Source organism: Girardinichthys multiradiatus, chromosome 5 (genome assembly GCF_021462225.1).
Source record: "Girardinichthys multiradiatus isolate DD_20200921_A chromosome 5, DD_fGirMul_XY1, whole genome shotgun sequence".
NCBI lineage: Eukaryota > Metazoa > Chordata > Actinopteri > Cyprinodontiformes > Goodeidae > Girardinichthys > Girardinichthys multiradiatus.
Window position 1 is genome coordinate 46,397,073 of NC_061798.1, and position 13,295 is coordinate 46,410,367.

A 13,295-nucleotide genomic window follows, 5' to 3' on the forward strand; every position below is an offset into this window, starting at 1 on the left:
TATCAATATGTCATTTGAACACGTCTGAAGATCGAGAGCTGGATCTGTGTTCTGCTGAGTGAACCACCCATCTCCTTTCCCCAACTCCAACAAGCTATGATAATTAAAAGCCTAGCTCACGCATGAAGGGTTAGGTGGCATTACACCCATCCTTCCCATAGGAACGTATATTTATGCTACTAAAAATTAACATCATTATCATCAAGTTTGGTTGGTTGATTGCAGGACCAAAGTACAAACAAGAGTTTGAAAAATGGCGTAATGAGTGAAGGATTTAATTAACAAAAGACAAAACTTACAGGTGGTGTGGCATCAGAAGATCAGAATATGGAACACAGAGAGAGAGCAACAGATGACTGGAATACAAGGCAGGAAGGGGAAAGAATAACAGAGGATGCAGCGGAGAACAATGAGAATAAGAAAGCTTATATAATGAGGGAAGCTGAGGCAGAGTGAAAGCAGAAAACTGAGGAAGGGAGGCTAATTAACAAGAAAGGAGTTGAACAGAGATAATCTAACAGAGATCAAGCAGGAAAAATTCTAAATGAACTCAATAATAAACTGAAAAACTAAGCACAAAGAAATAAAGGCAACACCTCTGTAACATTAATGAACATTGAATATGGCAAGAACTGAATGAATATTGTAGCTTCACACAGAAAGCATCAAAACTATGAATTAACACATGTGGAATTATATACTGAGCAAAAAAGTGTGAAACAACTGAAAATATGTCTTATATTCTAGGTTCTTCAAAGTAGCCACCTTTTGCTTTGATTACTGCTCTTCACACTCTTGGCATTCTGTTGATGAGCTTCAAGAGGTCGTCACCTGAAATGGTTTTCCAACAGTCTTGAAGGAGTTCCCAGAGATGCTTAACACTTGTTGGCCCTTTTGCCTTCACTCTGCGGTCCAGCTCTCCCCAAACCATCTCGATTGGGTTCAGGTCCGGTGACTGTGGAGGCCAGGTCATCTGCCACAGCACCCCATCACTCTCCTTCTTGGTCAAATAGCCCTTGCACAGCCTGGAGGTGTGTTTGGGGTCATTGTCCTGTTGAAAAATAAATGATGGTCCAACTAAACGCAAACCGGATGGAATAGCATGCTGCTGCAAGATGCTGTGGTAGCCATGCTGGTTCAGTATGGCTTCAATTTTGAATAAATCCCCAACAGTGTCACCAGCAAAGCACCCCACACCATCACACCTCCTCCTCCATGCTTCATGGTGGGAACCAGGCATGTAGAGTCCATCCGTTCACCTCTTCTGCACCGCACAAAGACACGGTGGTTGGAACCAAAGATCTCAAACTTGGACTCATCAGACCAAAGCACAGATTTCCACTGGTCTAATGTCCATTCCTTGTGTTCTTTAGCCCAAACAAGTCTCTTCTGCTTGTTGCCTGTCCTCAGCAGTGGTTTCCTAGCAGCTATTTTACCATGAAGGCCTGATTCACACAGTCTCCTCTTAACAGTTGTTCTAGAGATTTGTCTGCTGCTAGAACTCTGTGTGGCATTGACCTGTTCTCTAATCTGAGCTGCTGTTAACCTGCGATTTATGAGGCTGGTGACTCGGATGAACTTATCGTCCGCAGCAGAGGTGACTCTTGGTCTTCCTTTCCTGGGGCGGTTCTCATGTGAGCCAGTTTCTTTGTAGCGCTTGATGGTTTTTGCGACGGCACTTGGGGACACTTTCAAAGTTTTCCCAATTGTTCGGACTGACTGACCTTCATTTCTTAAAGTAATGATGGCCACTCGTTTTTCTTTACTTAGCTGCTTTTATCTTGCCATAATACAAATTCTAACAGTCTATTCAGTAGGACTATCAGCTGTGTACTGTATCCACCTCCTGCACAACACAACTGATGGTCCCAACTCCATTTATAAGGCTTGAAATCCCACTTATTAAACCTGACAGGGCACACCTGTGAAGTGAAAACCATTTCAGGTGACTACTTCTTGAAGCTCATCAACAGAATGCCAAGAGTTTTCGGAGCAGTAATCAAAGTAAAAGGTGGCTACATTGAAGAACATAGAATATAAGACATATTTTCAGTTGTTTCACACTTTTTTGTTCAGTATATAATTCCACATGTGTTAATTCATAGTTTTGATGCCTTCAGTGTGAAGCAACAATATTCATAGTCATGAAAATAAAGACAACTCTTTGAATGAGAAGGTGTGTCCAAACCTTTGGTCTGTACTGTATTTATATGAAATTAGTGACTAAAAGAAATAAAGGCTTGAAAACGGCAGTCTGTGTGTAATTAATCTATATATAGTGAACTTATTAAAAAAGCTATAATTTAAATGTATTGAACATGAATATATACGGTATTTACATAAAACTGCTTTCTTGCATAAGTCTTGCGGGAAGACTTATAAATCTCCAGCACCCCCTACTGGTTGACTATGAGACAAACTCAAATGAAAAAACTTTAAAAAAAAGATGGCCAGTGGTGAAGATGTGTACTGAGCCTTAAAATCATCTTCTCTAAAAATTTGATCACATTAAGCACAATTTTTTTAAACAAAATCATCACCAGAGTGTTGCCAACCTGCAGACCCAGACACTTACATGAGGATTTCCTGTCAATATCTAGTCTTCCCCTGTTGTTAAATAGATGTGCTCTAGCATTTGAGCATTGTGAAACATTATTCCTTACTGAAGAAACGTACGTGTTTGTCAAATCACTTCCTTGTATTCACTGAGGTGTCAGAACCTTTAAGTTGTCTTAAAAATACATTTTATTTGAAGATTGCTTTAAAACACTTAAGGTCAATTGACACTGAAAGGCATAAAAGCAACAAAGATGGCAAAAAAGTCTAGCAGAAAGGTGAAATGTTAGGAAAAGGAGATTTTGCTTAAAAAATAATTTTTACAAAAACAAATTCAACAAAGTATGGCATGTATTTCAGTCAATACTTTGCAGAACCACCTTTTGCTGCAGTTGCAGCTGCAGGTTTTTTTAGGTTTGCCTCTAGCACCTTTGCATATCTTAAGGCTGAAATGTTTGCCCAGCATTTTAGGCAAAATAGTCCAAACTCAATCAGATTAGAGTACTGCTACAGATTTTTAATTGCATTTAGGTCTGGAATTTGATTGGACCATTCTAACACATAAATATGCTTTGATTGTATTTGATTCCATTGTAGCTCTGGTTGTGTGGTTGGGATTGTTGTCCTGCAGGAAGGTAATCCCCTGCCCCAGTCTAAAGTCTAAATACAGTTCTGCTCTTGAATTCTCCTGCCAAAAAATGCATCCCAACAGTATGATGCTGCCACTGCCATGTTTCATTTTTTCATTTCATGGCGGGGGGGGGGCATAAGGGTCAGAAAGTTCTATTTTCATCTTATTTAACCAGATTACCTTCTACCACATGTGTCCCCTGCATGGCTTGCAAATTGGACTTCTTGTAACTTTCTTTCCACAATAAATTTCGACCTGCAACTCATCCATGAAGGCCAGGTTTGTGGAGTGTACAACTATTATTTATCCAGTCAACAGACTCTCTGACCTGAGCTGTGGATCTCTGGATCCTCCAGAGTTTCCATGGGTCTCTCGGCTGCTTCTCTAATTAATGCTCTCCTAGCCCAGCCTCTCAGTTTAGGTGGGCAACCATGTCTTGGTAGGTTTTCAGTTGTGCCAAACTCTACATTTTCAGATGGATTTATTAGAGCTCCATGAGATGTTCAAAGCTTAGGGTTTATTTTTAAAATCTAACTCTGCTTTAAACTTCTCCACAACTTTCTCCCTGACCTTTTTGCTGTGTTCCTTGGTCTCCATGGTGCTGTTTGTTCATTAATGATCTCTAACAAACCACCACTTCACAGTTATGTGCTACTTTGTGTTACTTGGCTCCTTGCAATCTCTAAAACATATTCAGGTTTGTGGCTGTTATGTGACAAAATGCAGAGCAGTTCAAGGGGTATGAATACTGCAAGACACAAATACACATAAATTTAGTCTGAATGTCCACCAGAAACACACAGAGTTATGCATCCCAATAATATTAGTCTGTGGGGATTTGTGGAGCTTTCAAAGGCAATATTAATTTTGAGATTGTTTTACTTGTGTGAGTGCAGAGTTTCTCCTAATCCATGAGATGTCAGTGTTGCACAAGCAAATGTCACAGTACCTCATGAAGCTGATTCAAATGGGCTTTTGGGAGTCTTTTGGCAGCACCTGACTTACAGATAAACATTTGGTGCATTTGGATGGAAAATTCAGACCGTAATTCAGAAACATTCCATGTCAAATTATTTGAAGGTTTAATCAAAACAGACTACGTTTTTCTGTTTGAGACTTGTTTTCAAACTGAAATGTTAGGCCAGTAATTCATGGAGCTAGTGCTGAAGCCAGTGTTGATATGTGTGCTGCCAAAATGGACAAAGAAAAGCCTAAAGTTAAACAATATTTCAACCAATAGTTTATAAGATCTGAGTGATTGGGAGAGGGTGCCAGCAGGGGCTGTGGGCTGGTCAGGTTGAGGCGAGGTTTTGTGGTTTGTTGGTTCCTCCTCGAGTTTAGCTTAAGTGGACATTGAGGTCAGGTTTGACCTCGTTTGTGTGAGTTTGGGAATATAACGAGGAACTGATACACTTCCTCAGCAGCATGTTGGACCTAAAGGGTGGAAATTGGAATAAGTGAAAAGTTTAAATACTGTATAAAAAAGATACTGAATATTGCTTTTGTTTTACATCTCCAGCTGGATGTAAAAGTGGATTTCCAAAGCTGTAATTTAAACGCTGCAGTACTCAAACAATATCCTTTAGACAGAACACAGACTTTTCATTTCTCAGTTCTGTGCTGGAAATTTGTGTCCAGCGGGCAGAGCCGTTAACGGGGAGGTATCGCACAGCTTGTGTCTGGTGTTTCTGTGAGATCACTGATCGCTGACGGGGAAAAAGGCCGAACCCTCTCAGATGTCTGTTTGGCTGCCAACTTGTTCTTATTTAACCGTCCCAGACATCTGATGAGCAGCGGAGAAAGACTGGGAAGAAAAACAGACATCTGGAAGAATGCATCCCCAGAGTGACAGCTGTTTGCAGTCATCCAGCATAATTCTTATTAAACATGTGTGTATTTCCTCATAGAATGCTGCTTTCACTCATATGGTGCCGTGCATAAGTTTTAAACACCCCTTAATTCCTGCAAACTTTGCAATCTGTGAGGCAAACTTTGTTGTATTCTTTTAAAATGATTAATAGTTGATCACATTTTCCTTTGTACTCTGGCCACTATTTCTCTCATTTCTGTCCAGTTCTTGTTCTTGACCTTAACTCCATTCTAAAAATAAGGACAATGGAAAAGTTGTTGATAAAAAGAAGTGTCGGGCCTAAAATCCATGAACAATATGGGTCTTAAACACAGTCATGTGTTTAAGAAATGAGAAAAAAGTCCAGCAATGACCTGATGTTGAATTGCCATGTCTGGCCATGAGTAAATTATAACAAATAGAACAAAGTTGTCTATATAAGGAAGGACAGCAAGCTGCATGGAATCTGTCACGGTTTACTTGATATTGGACCCCAGAATGCAGACGAGCAGGCAGCGTGATGGTAAGTGAAAAAAAAGGTTTAATTACGAAAACTCACACTCAGCAGGAGGCAGGAACAAAACAAACGGGCTGGCATGACAGGCATGGCATGATCAAAAAAACAAGACTTTGTTTGAGAACAAGACATGAGCATGAGAAATGTTTCCGCGACGATTAACAGAACAGGTGTGAATATATGGCACAAAAACCAGGCGGAGCAAGGAGACAGATTAACTTGAAGCAGGTGAACTGAATAAACGTAATTAACAGAACAAAACGTGACTGGAGCAAAACAGAGACTCTTGAACACAAACTAGAAAAACATGAAGCAAAAGCACAACCAGATCCGAAAACCAAACTTTACAAAACATGAACAAGACGACAAAACAAAAGCATGACCAGGAAAATAAACAGAAACATGATTCCAAACTTGAACAGTGAAAAACATAAGGAAAAACCCGAAACCAAAAACCAAACAACCCCAAATCATGACAGGAATCCACATTTAATCTTTCATTTAATACCTAATAGATCTCATTATAATATAAAAACTGTAAAACTGTTAAACTGTTCTGTGGCTGTATTTATTTTTCCATCCTGGGGAGACAGGGTTAAAGTTAAATATTGAATATAAATAATTTTTCAGTTAATTCAGTACAATGTATAATAAAAAAATGTAGAAAACTTTTAAAGATTTTAAAGGAATGATTTACACCACCTTAATTGTAACACTATAATTTTTTTTTATTTCCAGCACAAACATCTCTTCCTTGATGCTGTTAGAGGGTGCAAGCTGTAAACCAACTTGGTCACTGTTTAGCCCTGATTGCTTTTAGTGTACCAGCTTCCAAGAGGAACCTTTGGTCCTAACCACTTCCCCTCACCTTCTCTTGAGTGGGCATTCCAGTAAAGATTAGCTGCAAATCTTTCCTGTTCTACTATGGATAATCCCTCAAACAAGGCCGCACTTCTCTGATACTAGAGAATGAATTAGATACAGGTCGGGTCCTTGCTTTTATCTCATAATGTGCTCTTGTACAAACCTCTTGAACCAAAAAGAAGAAGACAGAGACAAGGAAATTGAAAGAGTTTTAAAAAAATGAAATTTGATGGATTGATTGAAGCTTATTTATATAGAATAAACAAGGAAGTGTGAGTGTGTGAAGAGTACAGGGAGTTTTGACTTGAATGTGAGCCATTTCAGAAGATGACTACCTCTCTACAATCCCCATCAGAAGATATGAAATCACTCTTGAAGGATGCCCAGTCTTAGCAAAAACATGGATTTGCCAATGACTTGATGCTCTTTCACTGTAGATGATACACTGTGTTCAGTGTTTACTATACATATTCCACCTTTAATCCCATAGATTTTACTACAGGCTCAGAGCTTATCTGTTTACCTGTGTTTCTCTCCTAGATGAAGCCACTAAAAAAGCTACTCCTACCATTAGCTGTTTGGTTTTATCTTTCTGATGGAGGTTTTTTCCTGGAAAAATTGAGGTTTTTTCCTGGAAAAAGGAGTCTTCTTTTCCACTGTCACCACATGCATACTTACTGTGAGGAATTATCGCAAAGTTAGCAACTCATTTCAATCAACTGTGCACTGTAGGAGGAGAGATTGCTGTGAAGTAAGTTACTTGATCCAATCATCTGGTTTCATTACATGGAATTGAATTTAACATATTTCTGAATATAAATTGGATTGTTTTGTTCTGAAAGCACCTTGAGACAACAATTATTGTGAATTGGTGCTATATAAATGAACTGAATTTAATTTAATTAAATGACATGTGTAAGCAGTTTGTCAGCTGCTCTACCAGAGAAAACAAAACGTTGGATTTGTTTTATGGAAATGCCAAGGACTCATACATCTCTAAAGTAAGGCATCCTCTTGGCAAATCAGATCACAATCTTGTTTTTCTCTGCTCAAAATTCAAGCCCCTTGTTCAGAGGCAACCTCTAATAAAGAAAACTGTGAGAAGATGTTCACAGGAAGCTGAAGAAGCCCTGCGAGGTTGCTTTGAGGCTACAGACTGCCAGCCACAGGGAAGGACATCAATGCCATGACTGAGTGTGTGACTGACTATATAAACGTCTGTGTGGACACCACCATCCCCACCAGAACGGTGAGATGCTTCCTCGGTAACAAACCCTGGATCACCAGTGGCCTGAAGGATCTGCTTAACAAGAAAAACGAATCTTCAGAGAGGGAGACAGAGAATTATTGAGGCGTATACAGAAGAAACTTAAAGTCAAGATAAGAGACAGCAAGGAGGTGTACAAGAAGAAGCTGGAGAGCAAGCTCCAGCAAAACAATGTCAGAGATGTGTGGACAGGGATGAAGAAGATCACAGGCTTCAACCAGAAGGATGATCAGAGTGATGGAGGTCTGGACAGAGCCAATGAACTGAACCTATTCTTCAATAGGTTCAGTTGAGAAACAAGCTCAGCATCCTCCTCTCCTGCTCACAGCCAAACAGACATCCCATCCTCCTTTGACCCACAGCTTTCCTGTCACACCTGAAATGTTTTATCTTCCAACTCAGCCATAGACCCTTCTGCTTCTACATGTTTGCCTTCAACCAAATCAGAAGATGCTGATTTCACCTTTCACCTGTGTTTCTCAAGAAGTCAGGTGAAGATGCAACTGGAGAGACTGAATCCGAATAAGGCTGCAGGTCCAGATTATGTGAGCCCTGGAGTCCTGGTGGCCTGTGCAGAGCATCTCTGTGGGATTCTGGAGCACCTCAACCTTAGCCTGGCCCAGAAGAAGGTTCCAGTGTTGTGGAAGACCATCTATCTTATTCCGGTACCAAAGAAAACTCACCCATCAGTCCTCAATGACTATAGACCTGTTGGCACTATTTCCATCATGGGAGAAGAGGTGGAGGTGGTGGAGGAGTATAAATACCTCGGTGTTCACCTGGACAACAGACTGGAGTGGTGATGCAACTGTGAAGCCATCTACAAGAAGGGACAGAGCAGACTGTACTTCTTGAGGAAGCTTAGGTCCTTTGGGGTTTGCAGCAAGATGCTGCATATCTTCTATAAGTCTGTTGTGGAAAGTGTGATCTCTTCTACCATCATCTGCTGGGGAAGCTGCATCAACAAGCTAAGAAAGATGACTGGTTCTGTTCTCGGGACTCCTCTGGAACTTCTGGAGATCATTGTGTCATTGTGCAAAGAAGGATTCTTCATAAAATCAAGAACATTATGGAGAACCCTCCTCTTCATGAGACTGTTGTACAAGAACAGCGTCTTCAGTTAGGAGCTTCTTTAGATCTGTTGTAAGATAGACCGTTACAGGAGATCTTCCTGCCCACAGCTACAGCATCTACAATGCCTCTTTGATGAAACTTGAATAATATTAGCTACAACAACATTTTATTTCCCTTTGGGATGAATAAAGTATTTTTATTGAATTGAATTGATTGGAAACATACGCAAAATGGCACTGATGAAATCAATGGGATATCTTTTTTTCAGCACAAGCAGAAGAATAAAACATGGAATCTAATAAGAACGTGACTGGATTAACCTCTAATTTGCATTTTCATAACAAATACCTGCAAAAGTCTAATTGTGCCAGTGAGTCTCCAATTTAAAGAGAAAACCTGCGAACCTTAATGAGACGTGGCAGCTGGCTGACTGACAAGTAGCATGGACCCCACAAGAGCGCTGTCACTTGAAACACTGGAAAGGAGTTCAAGAAGATAAATGACCAAGAAGTTTGACAAAATATGCTGGTTGTTCCCAGTCATCTGGGTCTAACATTTAATCTAAACCAAATGTTAAGGCTGTAAGAAGCAAACATCCAGGCAGACCAAGGAAGGACACTTTAGGGGTGTTCTTTCAAGAGAAAATGCACTTGATCCAGTGATGCTGTGTGTATCTGGGTCTCTTTCCTGGATAGGTGAATGGAGCTGTTGCTGTCATTTTTGTGCTCTCTGTGTTTGTTTGTTTGTTTTTATTTACTTCTGGTTTTATGCATCTATGTTTCGCTATGTTTCTGTCCTGGACGAAGCCATTCGTAGCAGCTATACTAAAGGTAACGCTATGATTTCTCACAGAAAGTACTTCTGCCTCTGGATTTTTCTGTGAATTCTTCCTGTTTTGCAACCACCAACTCATTGCAGCAGATGGCCAGCTACTCCGAGCCTGATTTTACTGTTGAAAAAGAGTAGTTGTTCTCCACTGTCCCCACATCCTTGCTACAAATCTGTGGCTTGATGCAATGTGGGTGGAATCTGAAGATAGATGCCTTTTTATGAGCATGATTGGCTGAATCTGACTGTTTTGTATTATAACTAGGATTGACCTAGACTGTATGTAATTTGATCTAAATGTGATTATGTGATAGCATTGTCCTAAAATGAACTGGCTTGATTTAAAACTGAATTTGGACCAAGTTGGATTCTATGCAAATTGACATGAATTGTACCCGTTTGTCCCATAGAATGTCCGGGGATGACTTTTGTTGTGAATTGCCACTTCATTTACCTAAATAACAGAATGAGATTAAATTGACAAAAGTCTCAAAGCAATATGCATTGAAAATGAAAATAAAATTGCATAAAAACTAATAAACGACAAGTAGGCAGAAAGAGGAGCAATTGATCTAATTCATAGGATCCAGTCATGTCTGGACAGCACCACATTATGGGTGTGAGGTAACTAAAGGTGCATCAAAGACGATTTGCATCAGAAACTTGCATTTGCATTAGTTTAGCACTCTGAATCCAATTTGTTCTGGAAAAAGCACTGAAGGATAGCCTGCTGACTTGATGTTGCTGCCATGTAAGCAGCAGAATTAGCTGGATGGCTTTCAGTAAAAAAGCAAACAAATAAGGAGAGGGATATTTCAGCTCAAGGTTTAAGAAACTCCTTGTATCTTATCATTAAGAAAAGATTGCTGTTCTGTGGTTTTCATGAGGGATTTTTCTTGGTACACTTCCTTTGCGAACACCATAATAAACAGTGCTGTAAAAAAATATTTGCCCCATCATAGATTTCTTTTTCTTAGTTGCAGTTTTTCACTCAAATGATATAAAATCAACAAATAAATCATAATGTCAAACAAATATCACCTGAGTAAATACAAAAATCAGCTTACAAATGAAGATTTTATTTGTTATGGGGATCAAATGTGAGAAGGCGACTATTACCTCTAAAGAAACATGCATAGATGAACATTTTCTCATTGCATCAATTTAAAATGGATTTTCTGACAAACAAGTAATTTTTTATCATTCAGTAATGCATCTTACTGCTGAGCAAAGAACATTTAAACCTTCTGCTGGAAAAACTAATTGACTCAGTAGCATAACCTGCAAACAGTCCAGATCACAATCCATCTCAACATTTGTGAAGAGAAACTGAAAAAAAGAGGTGCATGACAAGGAGAACCAGCCTGAGGTATGGGCAAACTTTGCATCTTGAACATAAGAGAACTCAAATTTACTCAGGACAACTTTACAAACGCACAATTTGTAGATATGATCAGGAAAATTTGAATGCTCATCATATTTTCTGGTAGCTTTAGATTAAAATGTTAAACTTCACCTTGACTCTCCCAAGTCTATACGAACTGTGGAAAGCTTAGCTGGGTCTTTCAAAATCAATTTAGCTTCTAGCCTCATTTAGGCATGGGCCAAAGCTGACAAGAATCTCTATCCTGCAAAGCTGATCTGTCAGCAGCTTTATGAGACTGTTGGAACCTTATTGATGAAGGATATTGTTTTTCATTGGGGACATTTCTAAAACATTCAAACTGCTATAAAGGCCAGAGGAGGTGCACTAAAGTATTGCAGGGCCTAACAAAGCATAATGAGCCCCTGAACCTTTCCATATTTTGTACTTTGTAATGATTTTGTGTGAAGGACCAACACAAAATTATTCTAAGAAGGAAAATGTTCATAAACATGCTTTTAATTTATTTTTGAACATAAATTATAACAAGTGTAGAACGCCATCATTTACAGCCCCCTTTACTCTACATAAAATCTGTTAAAAACAACTGCTTTCAATTGCTGTGTGTAATTTTGTCTCAGTTCATATCCAGCTGCTCTTTGAAGGCCTTGGAGGTTTGTTGGAGAACATAATAGAACAAACAGCATCATGAAGGCCACGAAACACAGCAGACAGGTCAGGGAGAACATTGTGAAGTTTAAAGCAGAGTTAGGTTCTAAAAAAATATCCCAAGCTTGTCCCAGAGCTCTGTTCAGCCCATCATCTGAACATGGAAGGAGTTCAGCACAAACGCAAACCTACCAAGAAATAACCTTCCGCCTAAACTGACAGACCAGGCATGGAGAGCATAAGAGAAACAACCAAAATGCCAACTTTAACTCTGGTGGACCTGCAGAGATCCACAGGTTAGATGGGAGAATCTGTCGACATGAAGACTATTAGTTGTGCACTCCACAAATCTGGCCCTGTAGGGTAGCAAGAAGAAAGACATATCAGTCCCATCTGTAGCTTGCCACAAGCAAAGCAGAGTTACGCTAAACCTTTTTGAAGAAGGTGTCATCAGCTTGATGAGACCAAGGTCAAATGATAGCAAAACAGATGTTTTTGGCCAACATGCAAAATGCCATGCATGGAGGAAAACAAGCCCTCCACATCACCTGAAACACCATCCCTGATGATGCTGCCGCATGCTAAGAAAATCTTCCTCAATGGGGACAGGGAAACAGAACAGAGTTAATGTGAGGATGAATGGAACAAAAAACTGGGAACTCAACAAAGAAAACTTGTTAGAGGCTGGAAACAACTGAAACTGGAGCAGATGCTCACTTCAAGCAAAAAATAAACAGAAACATGCAGCCAGACCAACGACAGAATCAAGGAATATTCATGTGTTGGAGTGGCCCTGTCAAAGTCCAGACACAATACGGAATCTGTGGCTGGACTTTAAAGTTGTTGCTCACAGATGCCCGCTAAGAAGATCTCATTAAAATACATTAAAGATTGTGGTTTCAGAATCATAAAATGTGAAAATGTTTAAAAGGCAATGCTACTTTTGCAAAGTAAAGTTCTTAAGATATACATTTTCTTTAATTTGATCTTAAATAAAAGTTTTGAATCATATGTTTGATTTTCTGTTGCTATGACAACTGATGACAACTGAGTAGTGATTTAATTGTTTTGCCAGAGGTTGAACTTAAACTAAAATTCATTGAATGTGTGGGCGCCCATGAGCTCTTTTCATCTCGGGATCACACTGAAAACAGGGATTCACACGTGTTTCTCGCACATAATGTGATTTAAAAGTGACAGAGAGGACATTGCTGCTTTTAAGATATTGGCAGCCTTCAACAATCCCCATGGCGTAATTGGGTATAATGAGTTACTCACGCTGCTGTGATGTGATTCTACTTTCATTTCTGCAGCGAAACAAATGAGCCCTGGCTCATTTTCCTTTTCATGTTGTCATTTTAAACACAGATTTGTGAATGCAAAGGGATGATATAACACTAGAACAGATGCGCTTAGCTTTGCTTAGCTACACAAATAAAAACGGTTGCAGGCAGAGAGTTTGTCGACTCCCTTCTGCAGATTTTGAACAGGCAGCCCTGCTCACATGATTTATAATTTTACACCAGAGGTTCAAGTTTTGGCTCTTTTAATTCATTCATGGAAACATTCCTGGGTGTTTCACCTCTTTCTGGGTTTGTGTCTCAGAGTGGATGGATCCAAATGGGAGCATAATGCAAGAATTAGGTTTCGGAAAAGCTTCAAGCTCAAGTGAAAAGG